This window comes from Lissotriton vulgaris, chromosome 3_1 (assembly GCF_964263255.1).
Source record: "Lissotriton vulgaris chromosome 3_1, aLisVul1.2, whole genome shotgun sequence".
Lineage (NCBI taxonomy): Eukaryota > Metazoa > Chordata > Amphibia > Caudata > Salamandridae > Lissotriton > Lissotriton vulgaris.
The window spans coordinates 1,131,583,917-1,131,602,199 of record NC_141689.1 but is presented as its reverse complement, the minus strand read 5'-3'; the positions used below and the strand labels follow the sequence as shown (position 1 = coordinate 1,131,602,199).

General features: G+C 50.8%; 1 protein-coding gene across 1 annotated transcript in view; it reads right to left on the bottom strand.

Moving 5' to 3' along the window:
- Nucleotides 1–18,283, bottom strand: part of PITX2 (paired like homeodomain 2) — a 180,307-nt gene that overhangs the window by 126,354 nt on the left and 35,670 nt on the right. The window lies entirely within an intron of this gene.

The window sequence follows — 18,283 nt, the reverse complement described above, 5'->3', positions numbered from 1 at the left end:
CTCCAGATCTGTTTGTAGCCAAAGTACCATAGATCAAACATAGGGACTTAAAAGAAATCCTGGCCTCAATTGGAAGGCAATGCAATGTCTTTCTGGCAGCCGTGGCAGAAGCCCGCTTAGGTAGATCCAGTACAAACTTAGCGGCGGCATTCTGCACCATTTGAAGTTGCATTAACAGACCCTTGTTAATGCCTAAATATAAGGCATTACAATAATCAAGCCTTGAGCCTATTAATGCTATTACAATTTGCTTTCTGGCTCGTGGGGACAGGTAATGTTTGATCTTCCGCAAGATGTTTATTATGCCCCAGCATGTGGAGATAGTCCTATTTACTTGCTGACCCATCCCCAGGGTAGGGTCAATCATGACTCCTAATTTCCTGGCCAGGGCAGTGGGTGTGGGACACACGCCCAACGATGTAGCTGGGTATATGTCCCTAATGGACAAAAACAACGGTCAACATATTTCGCGCTGTATGTGGCCTCAGAAGGAGATCCAAAGCGCTTCTTCAGGACCAAAGGAAGGTCAATTTTAATATCAGTGGTGGCCTGCACTAACCTTGTAGAAGGGAGTAGCGTTTCCGAAAAGAGAGAAAGTGTAGGACAAAAGTATAGTATGGTTAATATCTTGTCATTTATGCTGGCCATTTACCCTTACGGTGTCTTGTAGTAGGCATTATTAACATCTACCATCAGTGCCCATCCTTAATCTGAACCCTTAATCATCGCCAGTGTCCATCTAGAATAACTTAGTGATACTGCATTATGGGGAGATGTATCTGTGTTGAAAAGAAACAGGCCCCACCTGTGTGTAAATCTAATACCAAACCGACCTCCATTGACAGGATGTTGGAAAAGGCTTTAGGAGTTGTGGCTACTGAAATTGAGCGGACAAAGAGACGTCTGTCCCTGACTCCAAACCTAGAAACCCCATTGAACGACCCCAATATCTCACAAATCTCAGGGGTGTCGATAACCGACTCCCCTAGGGATCGAACACCAATAGTTGTTGTAACCAACGCTGACCAAACCAGGCCAGATATACCCACTCAACTAGGTAAAAAATGGAAACCTAAGCCAAAAGTTAAGCTGGCAGCAAGAAGAAAGAAGCCCACAGGAGAGAGATCAGAAAGTGGGAAGTCTGGAGTTGGAGATTTAGTTGACAGCACAGAAGCAATAAGCGAACAGCCTGTGTGGGTCAAAAAGCTAGTGGTGGACTTGCAGATTCAAATGAGGGACATAGTCAAGGATGAACTTAAACCACTTCTAGAAAGGGTTGACATGTTGACTTCACTTTTTAATGACTGCTTAAGCACTAGGGGGGCAACACTCAGTAATGTAGATACTGAAGCTAGAATATGTGACCAGATTACCGCAAATCCTTCAGTGGCTATCCCAGATCCCATAACCCGTGAGTACCTCCCGTTATAAGTACCTAACGAGAGACAGCAACCTGCGGTTTCTACTAGAGATAGTAACGCAAGGCCACCTGTTGCCACACATAATCAAGCCAACTGTCCATCGTTATTTCAACATTCCAAAAGACAATACCAACCTAATAGACAGCAGGTAGTGGCGATGTCTTTACACGTATAGAAGCCACGAAGAATCACCTCCCTCCACCAGTCATCAACCTTCCCCCAGCATCAACCCCATATGTTCTAATCCTTGCAGGTATACCCGAACTTAGAAGGGATCAACATGAAACTCATCAGGAACTCAAGAATAAATGTGTACACTGGCTCGCCAACTACAGGCATTTTAGGTATGATCAGGTGGAAGAGATTTTAACCACACGCAGAGTAGGTTGGATAGGCAGGCGACCTAAGGATTTACATGGAGACTGTATAGTGATCAATTTTAGAAACCCTTTGACGGCCAGAGAAGTTTTAACTAGAGGTGACGGGAGACAATCAGGTACTAGCCAAGTTCTCCCATTGGGTTATAGTTATCCCCCTAATAGGGTCCACCAAGATACAAGGCACTATGGGCGGGACTGGAGAAATGATGGTAATATCTGCGAGCCAGCTCCACCGGTTCAGTTTTGGCCAAGGCAACCCACTTTTAACATTCCCATAGCAAACAGGTACAGTAGTCTGGAAGGCGTAAATTGACTTGGAGTTCAGGCCCCAAATATCAAAGCCCAAACCTGGCCCCCGCCACTGATAATTAGAGCAAGGGCCCTCGCAACAGAACCCTGCATGCCGTGTGAGGAAGAAGAACCTTGCGGGAGCATGAGCGGCTCCTCAGGCTCCAGCCCCGATGGATGTGACATGGTGCAACCAAAAATCTCCATTAACCGAGGGACCGATTTGAAGGAAAACATCGGACCAAACAAGGCCCTACTACAAATAACCCCCACAGTGGCTAAGAATCCCAATTGCCCTAACCGCCCAAAGACAAGGGTCCTATCTTGGAACATAGCGGGTCTGAATAGTAAGATAGATGACCCCAATTGGGCCCTTTTCATTGAACAACATGAGATCTGCATGTTTCAGGAGACGTGGGTCAGAGGGGATGTTTCAAAATTGGGCTTTGCCACTTTCAGCATCCCTGCAACAACAGGGGGAAAAGGTAGACCATCGGGAGGGCTTAGCACATGGGTGGGAGTCCATCTAGGTTGTACGGCCAAACAGATTGACACAACATCTAACGATATCTTGTGTGCCATTCTGTATTTCCCTTCAAAGATCTGTATAGTCCTTCTAAACGTGTACTCTAGACCAGTTAGCCACCATTGCAGATGAACATATGGTGATTTTAGGAGGGAATTTTAATTGTCAGTTTGAGCCACTCAAGGGAATGCTCTATGATAGCCTTCATGATGAGGACAAATACTGGGCTATCCCGCAGACTAGGTGTCCGCCGGTTAAAAAATGGTACCCTCTGGTGATGCAGATGAACTGTGTTGTCCTGAACCACTCCTTAAGAGCTTGTAACGGCAGAACACCGTCTGATACTTCCTGTATTAATACCTTCCATAGAAACGATCGAGGTTCTCTATTGGACTATATTTTAATTGACTCTAAATCCTGGCACAGGCTAATCGATTTTGAAATTATATGACGGTCCAATAGCGACCACAATGCCTTAGTACTTGAACTCAATGAGCTTAACCCTGGGAGTGCCACAAGTACTTATAACCCCATTGGTGATAGGCTGACACTCTCAAACTGCAGGAGAAGAGTGCACTATTCGGATAGCAGTCAGTCACAAGACAAACTTAGCGCCCTCTATGAAGCCATGATTCCGGTGCTTCTGACTGCATCTAACTCAATTTCCCTCAAAGGGGATAGAATCGATCCCCAGATGACGGCCATGAAACATGACAAACTAGGAGAAGTCACATTAGACTTTTTTTCCCCTCAAAAACCAACAGGCCAAACCGGAAGATCCCCCACCCGTGGTATAACAAGCATTGCCACAAATCCCCAAAAGCAGGTCCAGCCACAGACCGGTGAGCCCTGCTATCGAACTATATAAGACTCAAGCAAGGGGAGGGGTGTTATACGGTGCTGAATTATGGGGCCACTGTAGCTCTGAGAGCCTCACCCAGATAGAAAACAACTTCCTTAGACAGTTGTTCAACCTCCCACGAAGCACAACCTCTCACCCCGCTCTGATTAGATCTGGGTGTAAGGGCAATCGCTGAAGAATCTAATCTCAGACCTCTTATACTGGAGGCGCCTGTGGGTCACTTCAGAACTTGCAGCGTACAGGGAGGTACTAAAAGAGGTGATGAATCTACGAGGGCGAGTAAACTCCTGTGACTTGCGTATATACAGCACATGACAGCCAGTTTGGGGCGGGATGACCTCTGGGGAGACCCGGAGCTCACCTGCTCCTCACTCTCAAGGAAATCATTAAAGGACAACTACGGGGAGTTCAAACTAGAACAGCTCCACCGCAACCCCCTACTAGGCAAGTGGACCTCAGCTTTTGTAGAAACTAAAGATAGATATAACTTTGAGCCGGCCTTGGATGATATCAAGCCGGCAGCTGCAAGAAAGCTTTTTCTACAATTTAGATATGGGTCCCTGCCTCTTGTTCTTTTACACATAAATGGGGGGGGGGGGGGTTGCAAGCTTTGAAAGGTCCAGCATGAGACTGCCCTGTGGAGACAGTTCTTCATGTGTTTTTTAGTTGCCCCGGACATCATAAGGCAAGAAAGCGCTGGTTGGTACAGATTTGTAGGAACTTGGAAACTAGGAGCTGCTCTGAGGCTTTCAGAATTCGAAACATGATCTCAGCATGCATCTCGATAGTATACTCAGTACAGGATTTCTTTTTTCCATGTGGTGTACCCGCAGAGCACTTTTAAAATGATCTTAAATAGTACAGACCATGGCTCTTCACAAAGGAGATGGGGGTTCTTCTTAGGACCCCCCATATTACCAGCCATCAGTAAAAAGTATGCATCCATGGACCTATTTTGCACCTAGGTCCTATTGCCTAATGGCTAGCTGTACCTGAGTTATGTATGCAGTCTTTGAAATCACGCCTCCGGAGAAACTGATTTTTAATTAATCACGTCTTTTAACTATTTATTCACCATGCATTATGCACTTTTAAATGCCAATACTGGTTCTTGCCCTGATTAGATTAATTTACTGCCATACTAGATGTGATTATTTCTTGGTGAAACAACCCGTAATGAGGGCACCTCAGAATTGTGGTAGGCAATACTTTTTTACAAACATCTGCCCATATAATGCCCACAACTGTTTTAATCAAATGCTTTACATTTAGTATCTGAGATCATGTTTTAGGATAAATTGATTTTCTTAAATTATCTTTATTTTGCACCATGCACTTTTCAAATGTGAGCATTGTCTCCTGTCCTGACCAATCCACTGCCATATTAGATGCGATCATTTTCTGGTAAAGTAAACTGAGTAGAGGACATCCTAAAACTGTAATAGTTAATCCCTATTGACAAATGTGTGTCTCAAGTTATGCCTACTCCTGTTTAATCAATTGTTTTTTTATTTCAACTTTTGTTTAGCTCTGATAAAATCTGTATGTATTGTCATTTGCAATTTTAAGGTCATATTGACCGAAATAAAGATTTTTATTGATTGATTGATTGATTGAATATCTTGTAATGATAGGTTGTCCGGGTAATCCACTGAAGGGCCTGGTGCGCATTACCCTTAGCTTGAGTATTATCGCTATAGGTTGGCATAAGTGCATGTATAATAAACAGTAATGTCAATAATTAAAATGATTTTTCTCAGCATATTGACAGACATACATAAATAGGTATAAGATCAATGATACGATTTTGCCAGTGTAGTTCTGTATCCATACATTTACTCATACTCATACAGTACCCCTAGGTAAAGTACCCAGGTTAATGTGACTCTATAAAAATAGACAATACCACAAAGTAGACCCCACCATAAGATAAGAACGGTATACACCTGTTACAACGCAACTTTTACAACTACCTACCATTACAACGCAACTTTTACAACGCATACCATTACAACGCATTGCGCTGGGGGGCGCTCTAGGATAGGGAATACGTTTAATTTACTATCCAACACCTTCCCTAGTGTCCACGGGGACTGGAGTTGGAATAGTAAATTATACTTACCACTATCCAGCACCTCTAAGCGCTATGCGTTGTAATGGTATGCGTTGTAATGGTCGCGTTGTAATGGTAGGTAGTTGTAATGGTATGCGTTGTAACGTCATACATTCGATAAGAACGCTGCATGGAATTCCACACCTGGGTTAACGAACGGGATCCTTTCCTAAAATTTACACTGACCTCCTCAAGTGAAAAGATCTTTCTTCAGGACCTATTAATCATCCTACAAGATGGAAAATCTTTCACCTAAAAATACAAAAAACCTACAAACTGAAAGTTTACTAACTTACGACAACCATCACACAAAAGCCTTAAGAAAGAATCTTCCATTTGGACAATTTCTGAGGTTCAGAAGAAACTGCAGCAATACCAAGGATTATGAAACACAAGCTGCAGAACAAGGCAACAACCTGGACCAGAGGAACTACCCGCGGAGAATCATAAAGAAGGCGCAGAAACGTGCACGCAACAATCACCGGGAAGCATTACTATAAACTCTTGAAAAACCAAAGGATGAGACTATTATATGTGTGACAACCTACACACCACAATCAAATCAAGTAAAGAAAATCCTACTAAAAACCTGGAACATCCTGTACGTAGGAGGGATGCAACTGGAGCGCCCAAGATTCGCCTTCAGACATACACAGAATAATAAAGACATGGTCGTGCACATAAGGCCAGAGGGTAAACAACTGGACAATCAAAGGACAATGTGGGACCACCCAAAAGTCAAAGGGCATTACCCATGCAGGACCTGCAATATTTGTCCCCTAACAACACATACTACAACTCTACAGCTAAACAACCAGGAGTGGACACAGAAGAAATATACAAACTGTAATACTAAAAACTGTGTGTACATGGTAAAATGTCCTTGCAACCTCCTCTATGTAGGAATGACAACCAGAGCCGTGAGGACGAGAGTGAACGAACACAGAAGTAATATACGGTGCAAGAAAAACACCACTAAAATTAGCAGACACTACATCGAAACAGGACATACACCAGATCAAATGACCTGGACTGTAATAGAGTTCGATCCTTTATGGTCTAATAGGACACTATTTCAAAAAGAACAAAAATTGGTCTACCATCTACGGACAGATACCCATGGTCTAAACTATGAAATACAGTGGATTGAGGTGGTGTATCCTAATTCCCACCTTACCATTAACCTCTTTTCATCCCAATTCTGAAAACAAAGTTACCATAATGATGTGGAAATTATAGAGAGGCACAAAACACACATATGTTGTTTTTTCAGAATACAGGCCACCTCAGATACTCTGTTTGAGGACAAAACCATGTATGCTGAATATTAGAAATAGGGCTTGACTATTCATTTATAGTAAAAAATAACATATCACAATACCATTCAAAGATTGCGCCCATGGTCAAACAGTCGACCTACCAACTACACCACTCAAAGATGGCGCCTGTGCCCTATAAACCAATCTGATTAGATCTACTAGTAAGGTTTTACTACCTGCACCACCAACCATCACACTTCGAAAAATAAAGAATTCATTATAGAACAGTCGCTGGTAACAATAGCTTGATAACAATAAGTATCAAGAACTATGTCTACTCAAACACCCCAGTAAAAGATGGTGGCCACGCATTATGTAACACACTCTCCCATTAACATGTAATTAACTCACTGATTGACAACACATCTCCGCGATATAAGGGATAGGGGCCAACCTTACCATTACCGGCCCTGCTACTATGGGACAACCGTGAGTAAAATAGAAAGGGAAAACCGTTTCAGTATGTGAGGCAAAATTCCTCTGGCTTTATTAGCACCTAGCCTTTCATCAATTGTTTCTTAAAAACGAAGTCTCATTAATACATGTACTGTCTTTTTTGTGTCAAACCAGCTAAAATGCGAGTAAGGTCTGGTTTTTGTGCATAGTTCACTGACCCACTTAGAACCTTTTTGACCTGATAAGTGGGGCACTATGAAGCCGCATACGTCAATGCAGAGCACTGTGCCGTTCACCACAGGCCTCCATAATGAAACTTGACAACTCCGTGCACTGTCAACTCCCCCTAACTGTACAGGGAAAATCCCTACAGCATGCGGGGATCGTCCCTGGACTCTGTATAACAGCTATTAAGTTTTCCTTAGTCTTCAAAACAATGCGGTTTTGTTTCTGAACAACAAACTTTATTGACAATAACAGCTGGATACAACGAAAACTTTTAACACTATTTTCTATGCCTTCTCTCATTTCACGGTTCCCGAGTGCCCTCACTGATCTCATAAGGTCCTTACTCTAATATTAAGGGGTGAGAAACATGATATATTTTGTAAAAAATAAGACAACAGTGTCTAGAGGTTTGCCAACAATGGTGGGGCCTACTTTGTGGTATTGTCTATTTTTACAGAGTCACATCAACCTGGGTACTTTACCTAGGGGTACTGTATGAGTATGAGTAAACATATGGATATAGAACTACACTGGCAAAATCGAATCATTGATCTTATACCTATTTATGTAAGTCTACCACTATGTTGAGAAAAATCATTTTAATTATTCACATCACTGTTACTATACATGCGCTTATGTAAACCTATAACGATAATACTCACGCTAAGGGTAATGCGCACCAGGCCCTCCAATGGATGACCCGGACAACCTATCATGACAAGATATTAACCATACTATACTTTTGTCCTGCACTTTCTCTCTTTTCAGAAACGCTACTCCCTTCTACAAACTTGGTGGCACTGGCTAGTTCAGGCCGCCACTAATATTAACATTGACCTTCCTTTGGTCCTGAAGAAGTGCTTTGGATCTCTTTCTGAGGCACATACAGCGCGAAACATATTGACCGTAAATATATGTCCATTAGGGACATATACCCAGCTACAGAGGGACATATTATCCCCTGGAGCAGCACTACACACTTTGTTTTAACAATGACAGAGGGATCACCCTAATCAATAGTACCCACTCTCCCTCCAGTCATTCTGTAACACACCACTTTAGACTTCACTGACACTTACACCCACGCACCCAAACGGCTTTTCATCAAAAGATCTCAGAATAAGAGACCCTTCAGGGGACCCGTAGGGCATTACAGCGCCGGTCCGACGAGGAGCAAAGCCCAAATGATGAAGCATGACATCCTTCAGGGTATGTGAGGGCATTATGATGAGGGCACACTACAGATAGAGTAGCACACGAAAAAAAGTTTCTTCTTCTTTCATCCTCTACAAGGAACAGTGACTCCCTTTGTGTACTAGTTGCATTCAGGTTTGCCCCACGGACCCCAACAGTGGTCACTGGGTGCCCTGGGTGGGCTTCAGGGCACCCATAGAGTCGTGGCCAGTCCCTGGGGGATGGGCTCCACGGGGTATGAAAATGGCCTGGGGAGGGAGTCAATGTGCCCCCCTCCCCCATTGAATTGTGGCTGGGCCCCAGGGAATGGGGTCCCCAGGTCTGTTCTGGCCTTTCACAGAAATTAAACCTTAACAGGAAGCACTTATAAATATAAACATAGCAGGTGCCCCACCTGAAGCTCCACTTATGTGAAGGACAAATGATTCGATCTCCTGGGTTGGTGAAGGCAAAGCAAGTGTCTTTTCCCAGCAATTCCATATTGAAAGGCAATCTGAAATGCTTTGTGTAGGTGAATGCATCATTGAGCTATTGGAGGCAATCTGTCTCAGTGGGACTTCAAAACTACGGCAGGAAACTCTGCGCCCGATTCACAGAACTAACTTAAGACAAAATCCTAAACTTACTACCATTTTGGTATTCACAGAAGGCACTTACTCATTTTGGTATTCACAGAAGGCACTTACTCATTTCGGTATTCATAGAAGTTAGGAGCCCTAACTTTAGGACTCCTAAATGCCTTCTTTGAATACCGAAAGTCTTATAATTAGGATTTTTCTCAGTTTAGTAGTAGTAAAGTTGAGAAAAATCCTAATTTTAAGACTTTCTGTATTCACAGCAGGCATTTAGGAGTTCTAAAGTAAGGAGTCCTAACTTTACTACTACTAAACTGAGAAAAACCCTAATTTTAAGACTTTCGGTATTCACAGAAGGCATTTAGGAGTCCTAAAGTTAGGACTCCTAACTTCTGTGAATACCGAAATGAGTAAGTGCCTTCTGTGAATACCAAAATGAGTAAGTGCCTTCTGTGAATACAAAAATGGTAGTAAGTTTAGGATTTTGTCTTAAGTTAGTTCTGTGAATCCGGCCCTCTGAGTTCAGCCGTGAGATTCACTTTTGATCATCTAGGGTAAGCGTACGCCGTTTTTTTAACATTTGCAGGCTCTAGCGTTTCAGAATAAAACAGTAACAATTGGCTACTGTCATTTTCGTCTTTCAGCTGAAAACGCCCATTGGGGCACACCAGTAGGTGAGGGGGGGGAAGCAGTGACACAGACAACCAAAAGTGTGTGAAAAAGGCCGCTTTATTGGAATCAGGTGCACATATAACACGTCCCCCTTGGCCTGTGCCGAACAAAACTACTGCTCACTAAATAAACAACTGCCTGACAGCCCCCCACCCCCACCCCTAAATGTAACCCCGAACATTGCAACAGTAATACAACAACATCCGCTCAGCAACCTGCCCCTCTACTGAATGCCCCCAATGACCTCCATGACCCCACCCACGCTACCATACAGTCCCAGGCCTCCAGCAACACCACCCTATCTCCTTAGGACAGCGCCCCAACATCGTACCTGTTCCAGCGACAAACACAACTGTAACCCTAACCAGTGCACCATCAACCAACAAAACCCCTCGAAACCATGTCCCAGCCCCCCCCAACACCCCAGAAGAAAAAACTCCGGGACAAAGGAAAAAACTGTCTACAGGGAGGGAGGGAGAGCCACAAAATTGCCTAGGACCTGGCTGCTGTGACACCGCACCACAAACAGTGTGCGGTGACACAAAATGGCCGTTTTTGTATTACCCAGCTCAAAAGAAGCCCAAAAACGCCCAACCAGCCCAACCAGCCCAAAAACGCCAGCTACGGCGAGACCCTTGTGCCAAGCTTCCTCCCCCCCTCCCCTGGTGCCCCAAACTTCCCCGGGGGGCGAGCCACCCGCTGGTCGGCCACCCCCCCAAATCCCCATTGGGGCACACCAGTAGGTGAGGGGGGGGAAGCAGTGACACAGACAACCAAAAGTGTGTGAAAAAGGCCGCTTTATTGGAATCAGGTGCACATATAACACGTCCCCCTTGGCCTGTGCCGAACAAAACTACTGCTCAGTAAATAAACAACTACCTGACAGCCCCCCACCCCCACCCCTAAATGTAACCCCGAACATTGCAACAGTAATACAACAACATCCGCTCAGCAACCTGCCCCTCTACTGAATGCCCCCAATGACCTCCATGACCCCACCCACGCTACCATACAGTCCCAGGCCTCCAGCAACACCACCCTATCTCCTTAGGACAGCGCCACTCGAAAGTCGTTTACGACTTACGACCCCCCCTAGGACTCCTGCCTCCTGGGATACCTGATCACCCCCAGAGCCCCATCCAACGCCTCCTTCAGCTGCACTACATACAGCTCCATGCCATACCTGGACAGGTGAACCCCGTCCTCCCGGAAAAAATAGATTGCACCATAGCGCAACTCCGGGTGCTCCATCCTCCCCACCCCCTCCCTGGCACAGAATTCACGCATCTCGCGATTGATCTTCCTGCGCGCCCTGTCTATGGCCCCTGGGCGCTCAGCTCCCCTCCACACCCGCCTGGGAATAAATTCAGACCAGATGATATGGCAACCCGCCCATTGCTTCTTGATTTCCCTCAGGTCCTGCTTCATTTGTTTGAGTAGCGCCAACCCCTTGCATTGCACCAAATCGTTCTCGCCCAGGTGAATCACTACCACATCTGGGCACACCCCCCTCTCACCAGTGTGTTCAACAAAGGCAATAACTCATGCCAACGCCTACCCCCTTTCCCCCTCCAATGACACCTGTACAACCCCGCATCCAATCCCAAATTGAGTGGCCGATGCCTGTCCCACTCCGCTTGTTCTGCCCTCTTGATGAACGAATGTCCCACATTATATACATTCAGAACAGCCACTTCCGGCCCCGCCACAGCACCTCCAAAGACACACATATGAAAATCGGGAATCACTGCGACAACAACCCATCCGCCTCCCTCAACCGCACATACGTCCTGTAACAGTCCGATTTCCACCGACCCAGCCTCTGTATCTCTTCCTTACCCCAACCCCTCCGTGCCGCCTCTGTCGCCGCCCCGATCCAAAAAGAATGCGTCCCGAATGCCAGGGGATCCTCCCCCATGCACCGCAGGGCACGCCGCAGGACCCACAACGCTTGCGACGCCGTCACTCCATCCCCCCACCCCGACCAAAAACCTCCCCCTCCTTCTCGCCCCTTTCAGCCATCAACCTCCTACCCCACACCGCCGGGCACACCCCCTCCCTGCCGCCCGGCCCCAGCACCACCCAACTACCAACGCCCCGCTGGTCCGTCTTCGAGCGTCGCAAACACACCGCCACCTCCTGAGCTCGCACCTCCACGTCCCCCCACAACACCCCCCGCCTCCCCTTCGCGCCCAGCAACTCCGACACTCGAAACGCCCCAAAGAACAGCCAAGGTAGAGAAACGCACCGCCTCACCAACGTCCCTGCACACCTCAGGGAGCGCACCAATCACTCCTGCCAACAAGTCCACCGTGATGGGACGGCGCAGCCGCACCTTCGCCCCCTTCTCCCTTGCCCACCCCTCCAGCAGCCTGGTTCCCAGCTCCCCTGCCGACGGAGGGTAACCCCACCACATCTTCCCCATGAACGCCACCGCCGACAACTTGCCCGCAATCGACACCTGCGACAAGCCTCTATCCATGAGCGCCAGCATGAATCTTACCACCTGTTCCTCGTGCTGCCACCTGTCCCCGCGCCGCACTGCACCTGACTGCAGGAATTTCTCCCACGCTAGCTCGTACGCCTTCCACGTGGACACTGCCACCGACATCTTCACCAACTGAAAGACCCGGCCTCGCCCACCGACCACAGATCCTCCGGCACCGGCGTCCTGACTTCCTCCGCCGCCGTGGCTAGCCCATGGAACCTCTCCCACTGTGAACGAGACAAGGCATCAGCAATGTCATTGTCCACTCCCGGAACGTGGCGCGACTGAAACAGTATATCATTCTCCAAGCAGCGCAAGACAAACACCCTCATCAATTTCAGCACCTGCGGATCCCAAGCCGACTGCCTGTTCACTACCTGCACGACGGCCATGTTGTCCACTCGAAACAGCACCCGCTTGTGCGCCAACGCCCCTGCCCACACCGTGACCGCCACCACCAAAGGGAACAACTCCAGGAATGCAATGCTCCTCCCGCCCACCTGCCAATGGTTGGGCCACTGCTCCGCACACCATTTTCCCTCCCAGTACAGCCCGAAACCTCCACCGCCTGCCGCATCCGAGTACATGGTGACGTCCCACTCCCAGTCCTCCGCTGGCGCCATCGGCACACCATTGAAACGCTCCAAGAACGCCCGCCACATGCGCAGGTCCTCCTTCATCCCTGCCGAGAGGCGCACATGGTGATGTGGCAACGGCAAACCCGACAACACCAAACCCAGACGCCGGTAAAACGTTCGGCCCGCCCGCACCAAGCGGCACGCAAAATTCAAATGCCCCAACAACACCTGCACGTCCCGCACCGTCACCTTCCTCTGTGCCAACATGCCATCCACCAAAGCCAACATTGCCAACCTTTTTTCCTCCGGTAGGCGTGCTTCCATGGCGACCGAGTCGAGCTCGATACCGAGAAAGGACAACACCGTACTGGGACCGCACGTCTTCTCTGGCGCCAAGGGAACCCCAAATTCCCCCATCAACCCGGCCAAACCATCCAGCAGCCGCTGACAGTCCGCCGCACCGGGACGCCCCACCAGGAAGAAATCATCCAGATAGTGCGTCACTGACTCCGAGCCTGTGCGCCTGGAAAAAACCCACTGAATGAATGAGCTGAACCGCTCAAACAGTGCGCATGAAAAGGAACAACCCATCGGCAGCGCCTTATCCACAAAGATGAGACCCTGAAACTGGATCCCCAGCAACTGGTAATCCGCCGGGTGCACCGGAAGGAGTCGGAAGGCCGACTTGACGTCGCATTTTGCCATCAACGCACCCCGTCCCGCCGCCGCCACCAGTCGTCGCGCCACGTCCACCGACGAGTAGGTCACCGACGCTAACTCCGCCAAAATGTACGCATTGACCGACTCCCCTTCCGGCCACGACAAGTGCTGTATCAGTCGGAACTGCCCTTCCTCCTTCTTAGGCACCACCCCGATGGGGGAAATGATCAAACCCGGCAGCGGCGGCGCCGTGAAAGGGCCCGCCATCCGCCCCTCTCTGACCTCTTTGAACAGTTTTTCTCTTACCATGCCCCTTGTGTGCGTTCACTGATTTTAGATTGTCCGCCCAGCGAGCAATCCGAGGGCCCTCGTACCCCAGCCGAAAACCCTCCCGGAAACCCCGGCGCAGCACTGCAGCATCCTCCGCCCGCGGATACGCCGCTAACCAGGGCTCCATCCGCTCGATCCTAACCGGCGTACAAGCCTTTACCCAGAGCTCTGGCTCCCCCCCTCTGCCCCCTCCCCTCCCCCCGCCTGGTCCCCCTCTGGCAGGACCACCTCCCTGCGCGGGCAGCTGCCCCGGTGGGCCCCCGGGCCCCCCAACACCGCAGTACTGGATGGTTCCTTCCGCGCGACGAGCACTCGTGCCGGAACCGGCATGCCGCCCGCCCGCAGGCTCCCCTATTAAAGTCCCAGCAGGCCCCAACTGCGGCCTGGCTACCAGGGGCTCCCTGTCCCACCCCCCCACGGGTGGGGCATGCCGCAAAGGGGGGAGACGCCAGCGGCAAACCGCTGGCTGTGTAAATGGTGCGGCCAAACTTGGCCCCTCCCATCGTCTGCTGGTATAGGTCCGAATCCAGCTCCCCCCACTGCGCCTCCGGGTCCCCCGCCATGCGCGCCCAGAACTCCTCGTCGTAGTGCGACCACGCGTACCCGCCGTAAGTCACCTGTGCCCTCCGCACCACATCCATGTATTTAAACAGCACGACACACCGGTCCGGGAATTTCTCGCAATGCACGCTCGCGTAAATGAGGAACGCTGCTGACCAATTGTCCAGCGTCAGGGGCACCTTTGGGCGCCTTGCCAACTCCTGCTCCTCCTCCTTTGACCCCTCTTTGGATGTCAATTCCCTATCTAGCAGCTTCAAAATATCTATGTATTCCCCCTTCCAAATCTTTTCCTTCGTCGCCGCCGAAAGGTGGGCCCCTAGCGGCTTGGTCAGCCCCATGTACGGCAGCTTCCGCACCGGAATCACTCAACTCTCCTTACCTCCCCCGCCGCCTCCTTTACGCCCGCCGCCTTGTCACCCACCGCCTCGGCCCCGCCGCCCGCGCTTGGCCCATCTCCGCCCGGCAACGCGCCATCCGTTCTGACTCCCACGTCCTGGACATAGCGTCCCCGCACCAGCCGCCACCCATCCTCCCCATCGCCCCCGACCCCACTGAAACCTGCACACAACGCCTCTTGCCACTCCCCGCACCTTCAATAGTCTTACCTGGCGTCAAGGTCGGCGTCCTTGCTGGATCCCGCCGCCTAACCAGTTGCGCTGAGGGGGCCGTCACTCTGGGCGCTTCCTGCCTTGCTGGCACCTGCAATATACTTCCAACAACGTTACCAGCCCCCCCATCCTCCCGAATCTCCACCTCTTCCTCCGACTCTCCATCCGCCGGCTCCACACCCCCCCGGCCCACCACTTGGGGTTCCAGCCGGCTCAGACCCGCTCTCTCACGACAAACCCGCATCAAATCCATCAAGTCCACACTCTCCCTACCATGCACCACACTCACAGGCAAATCAGAGATATTCGTGTCCATCCTCAATCCCCCACCCCCGGCGGCCGTAGAGACCCATCGGGGAGGGGCCGGCGGAGACGCGTCTCGCCTCCAATCACCAAATCCCTGAGCCAGGTCCCTCGCTGGAGCTCGGCCGTCCGCACCAAACAGAGCCGGCCCATCCACTCGGTGGGTGGGAGCCGCATGCTGCTCCCCCGAGCGCCTTACCAACAGCTCCTGCCAAGGAAAAAAGGTGAAGTCCAGCATGCCAGGGTAAAAACAACCACCCTCGCTCCCCCACGCGCCGCCCCCTCCGCCATACCCCCACCCCATCGCCGCACCCCTCCCCCAACCTGCCGAATGGCCTCCGTGCCGCGACGGTACCCCCCCTCCCCCCAGCTCCCAACCCCCCTCCCCCGCCCATCCCCCCAGGCCGCCCCACCCCCGGGACACCAACTCGGCCCGCCCCTCCCCCCACCTGCCCCTGCCTCCCCCCAGGCCGCGCCACTGCCCCCTGCCCCCTCCCCAAACCTCGCCTCATGCCCGCCCGGCCCCCCCGCCCCCCCTCTACCCCGTGGCTCGCCCCCGCCGCCCCCAATGACCCCCCCGATGCACCCCGCTCGCCCGTCGCACCGCCACCTCCGCGCTCGCCCCCCCAGCGCCACTGGTCAGCCGCGCCCCCAACCCGTCCCGTCCCCACACCCCTCCCCCGCTGTCCAGGTGACGCCCGCACCCTCGCCCCTGCCCCCCCCTCCTCCCCCGAGGACCCACTCCAGTCCAGCTCCACGTCCTCCCCCCCCCCCTCCCCCTCTTCCTCCAAATCTGTCTCCTCGATGAGTAGCGGTGAAACCGCCTCCCCCCACCAGCCCCCTCTGCTCCCCACGTCCACTGTGCCCCTCCCCCCCCCAGTGGCCCTGCCTCACCCCCATCCTCCCGCCCCCCCCTTCCATTGCCCCCACCCTCCCCAGGCAAAACTACCCAGCCCCTCCCCCGTCCCCCACGCCCCCCTGGCCACCCATCCCTGCCTCTACCTCCGCCACTACCTCTTCTCGGCCCACCCCGCCCCCCCACCCACCTCCCCCTCTCCCTCCTCCACAAATACCAGGGGCCTCTTCCTCCCCTATTGCCCGGCCTTCCGAGCCCCTCCCTTCGCCTTGCGCGGAGCTTCCACCGTCCTCCGACCCCCTCCCCTCGCACCTCCGCCCCCCCTCCCGCCCCGCTGAGCCGCCCGCGATCTAGGCGGGTCGCACGCCGCCACAGCTGCCGCGGCGCCGATTGCAGCGCGCCGCGGCGGCCTTACCTTGAGGTCGGGCCGCACTATGTCCATGCGGCCCGCCTCCGTCAAAAGCTGCAGCGCCTCCAATACACGCGGGTCTGTGTACGCCGCCATCGCGAACAGCTACGCCCCCTACTGCTGACACTGCGCACGACCGCGCTCACCGCCTGCCCACTGCACTCCAGGCAACGCTCAACCAAACGGCGCAGAAACACCGCACACCGCCGCCACAAAGCACCGTTAGGCCACAATCCCCGACCACAAAATTGCCTAGGACCTGGCTGCTGTGTCACCGCACCACAAACAGTGTGCGGTGACACAAAATGGCCGTTTTTGTATTACCCAGCCCAAAAGAAGCCCAAAACCGCCCAACCAGCCCAACCAGCCCAAAAACGCCAGCTACGGCGAGACCCTTGTGCCAAGCTTCCTCCCCCCCCTCCCCTGGTGCCCCAAACTTCCCCAGGGGGCGAGCCTCCCGCTGGTCGGCCACCCCCCCAAATCCCCATTCTGACTTCGAGCGGGTAAGATTCAGACATAGAGTAAACCACACACGTGGTACAGTTAAGATGGAACCCCGGAATTTATACATTTTATACCCTCACAGCGGTCACGCCTTCAGGCAGTGGGTATGCTTATTTTACATAAACTCATATCTTTGAACCTATTAATGGCGAGCACAGCCTGCGGTTAGATTCACTTAATTTCGGGCACGTATGTTTGTAGACATAAAAACACGGGGACCTCATCACCAGTACTCACAATAGGGGCTTTTTTGCTTTTTACCTTTGACTATTCACTCATCGCACTTTTCCATTTCTTTTACACATGTGCTAATCCTATTTGAAGTTAACTTTGTAAATTTGACAATACATTAGTCAATGTTTAATGTTTTCATTACACGTTTGCATTGTAGTGTCCTACCACGGAACTTAAAGTCAAGAGAACATTTGGAAGTATAATTGTATTTTTAACCCCTAAAGAAGGGTTCAATAGATGCATTGGGTTGTTTGTGTTACAAAGTTTATTTTTGTCATTATTAACAGTGTGTGTTAAAATCAAAAATCACAGTTTTCTATATGCTTTGATTGTTATGAGTAAAAAATCAACATACTTGTTCAGAAAATATGAACATAATATCTTTGGATTGCGGGTGTTTTTTGAACTGTGATTATGTTAGGCATTAAATTCAACCAAATAGTTTTGGGCATATTTACAATAACTGGCGCATCCCTGCATATCAGCGGGATGCACCAGGTATTGTGCGCCACAGCTCCGACATCATGGATGCGCCGCATTTACAATGCGGCGCACCATGGGGCAAAAACGGCACAGATGTGTGGCGCATCTGTGCCGCAGCTCCAGCAATGCTCTGGGGGGCCCTATCTAGTTAATGCTGCGTCAATCCTTACGCCTGCTTTAGGCAGGTGCAGGGTTTTGATGCAGAAAGGGCCTAAAAGTGACTGAGTGAAATCTTGTAGATTTCACTCAGTCACTTTTAGGAGGCGTTCCTGCGCCGGAACGCCCCCCCCCCCCC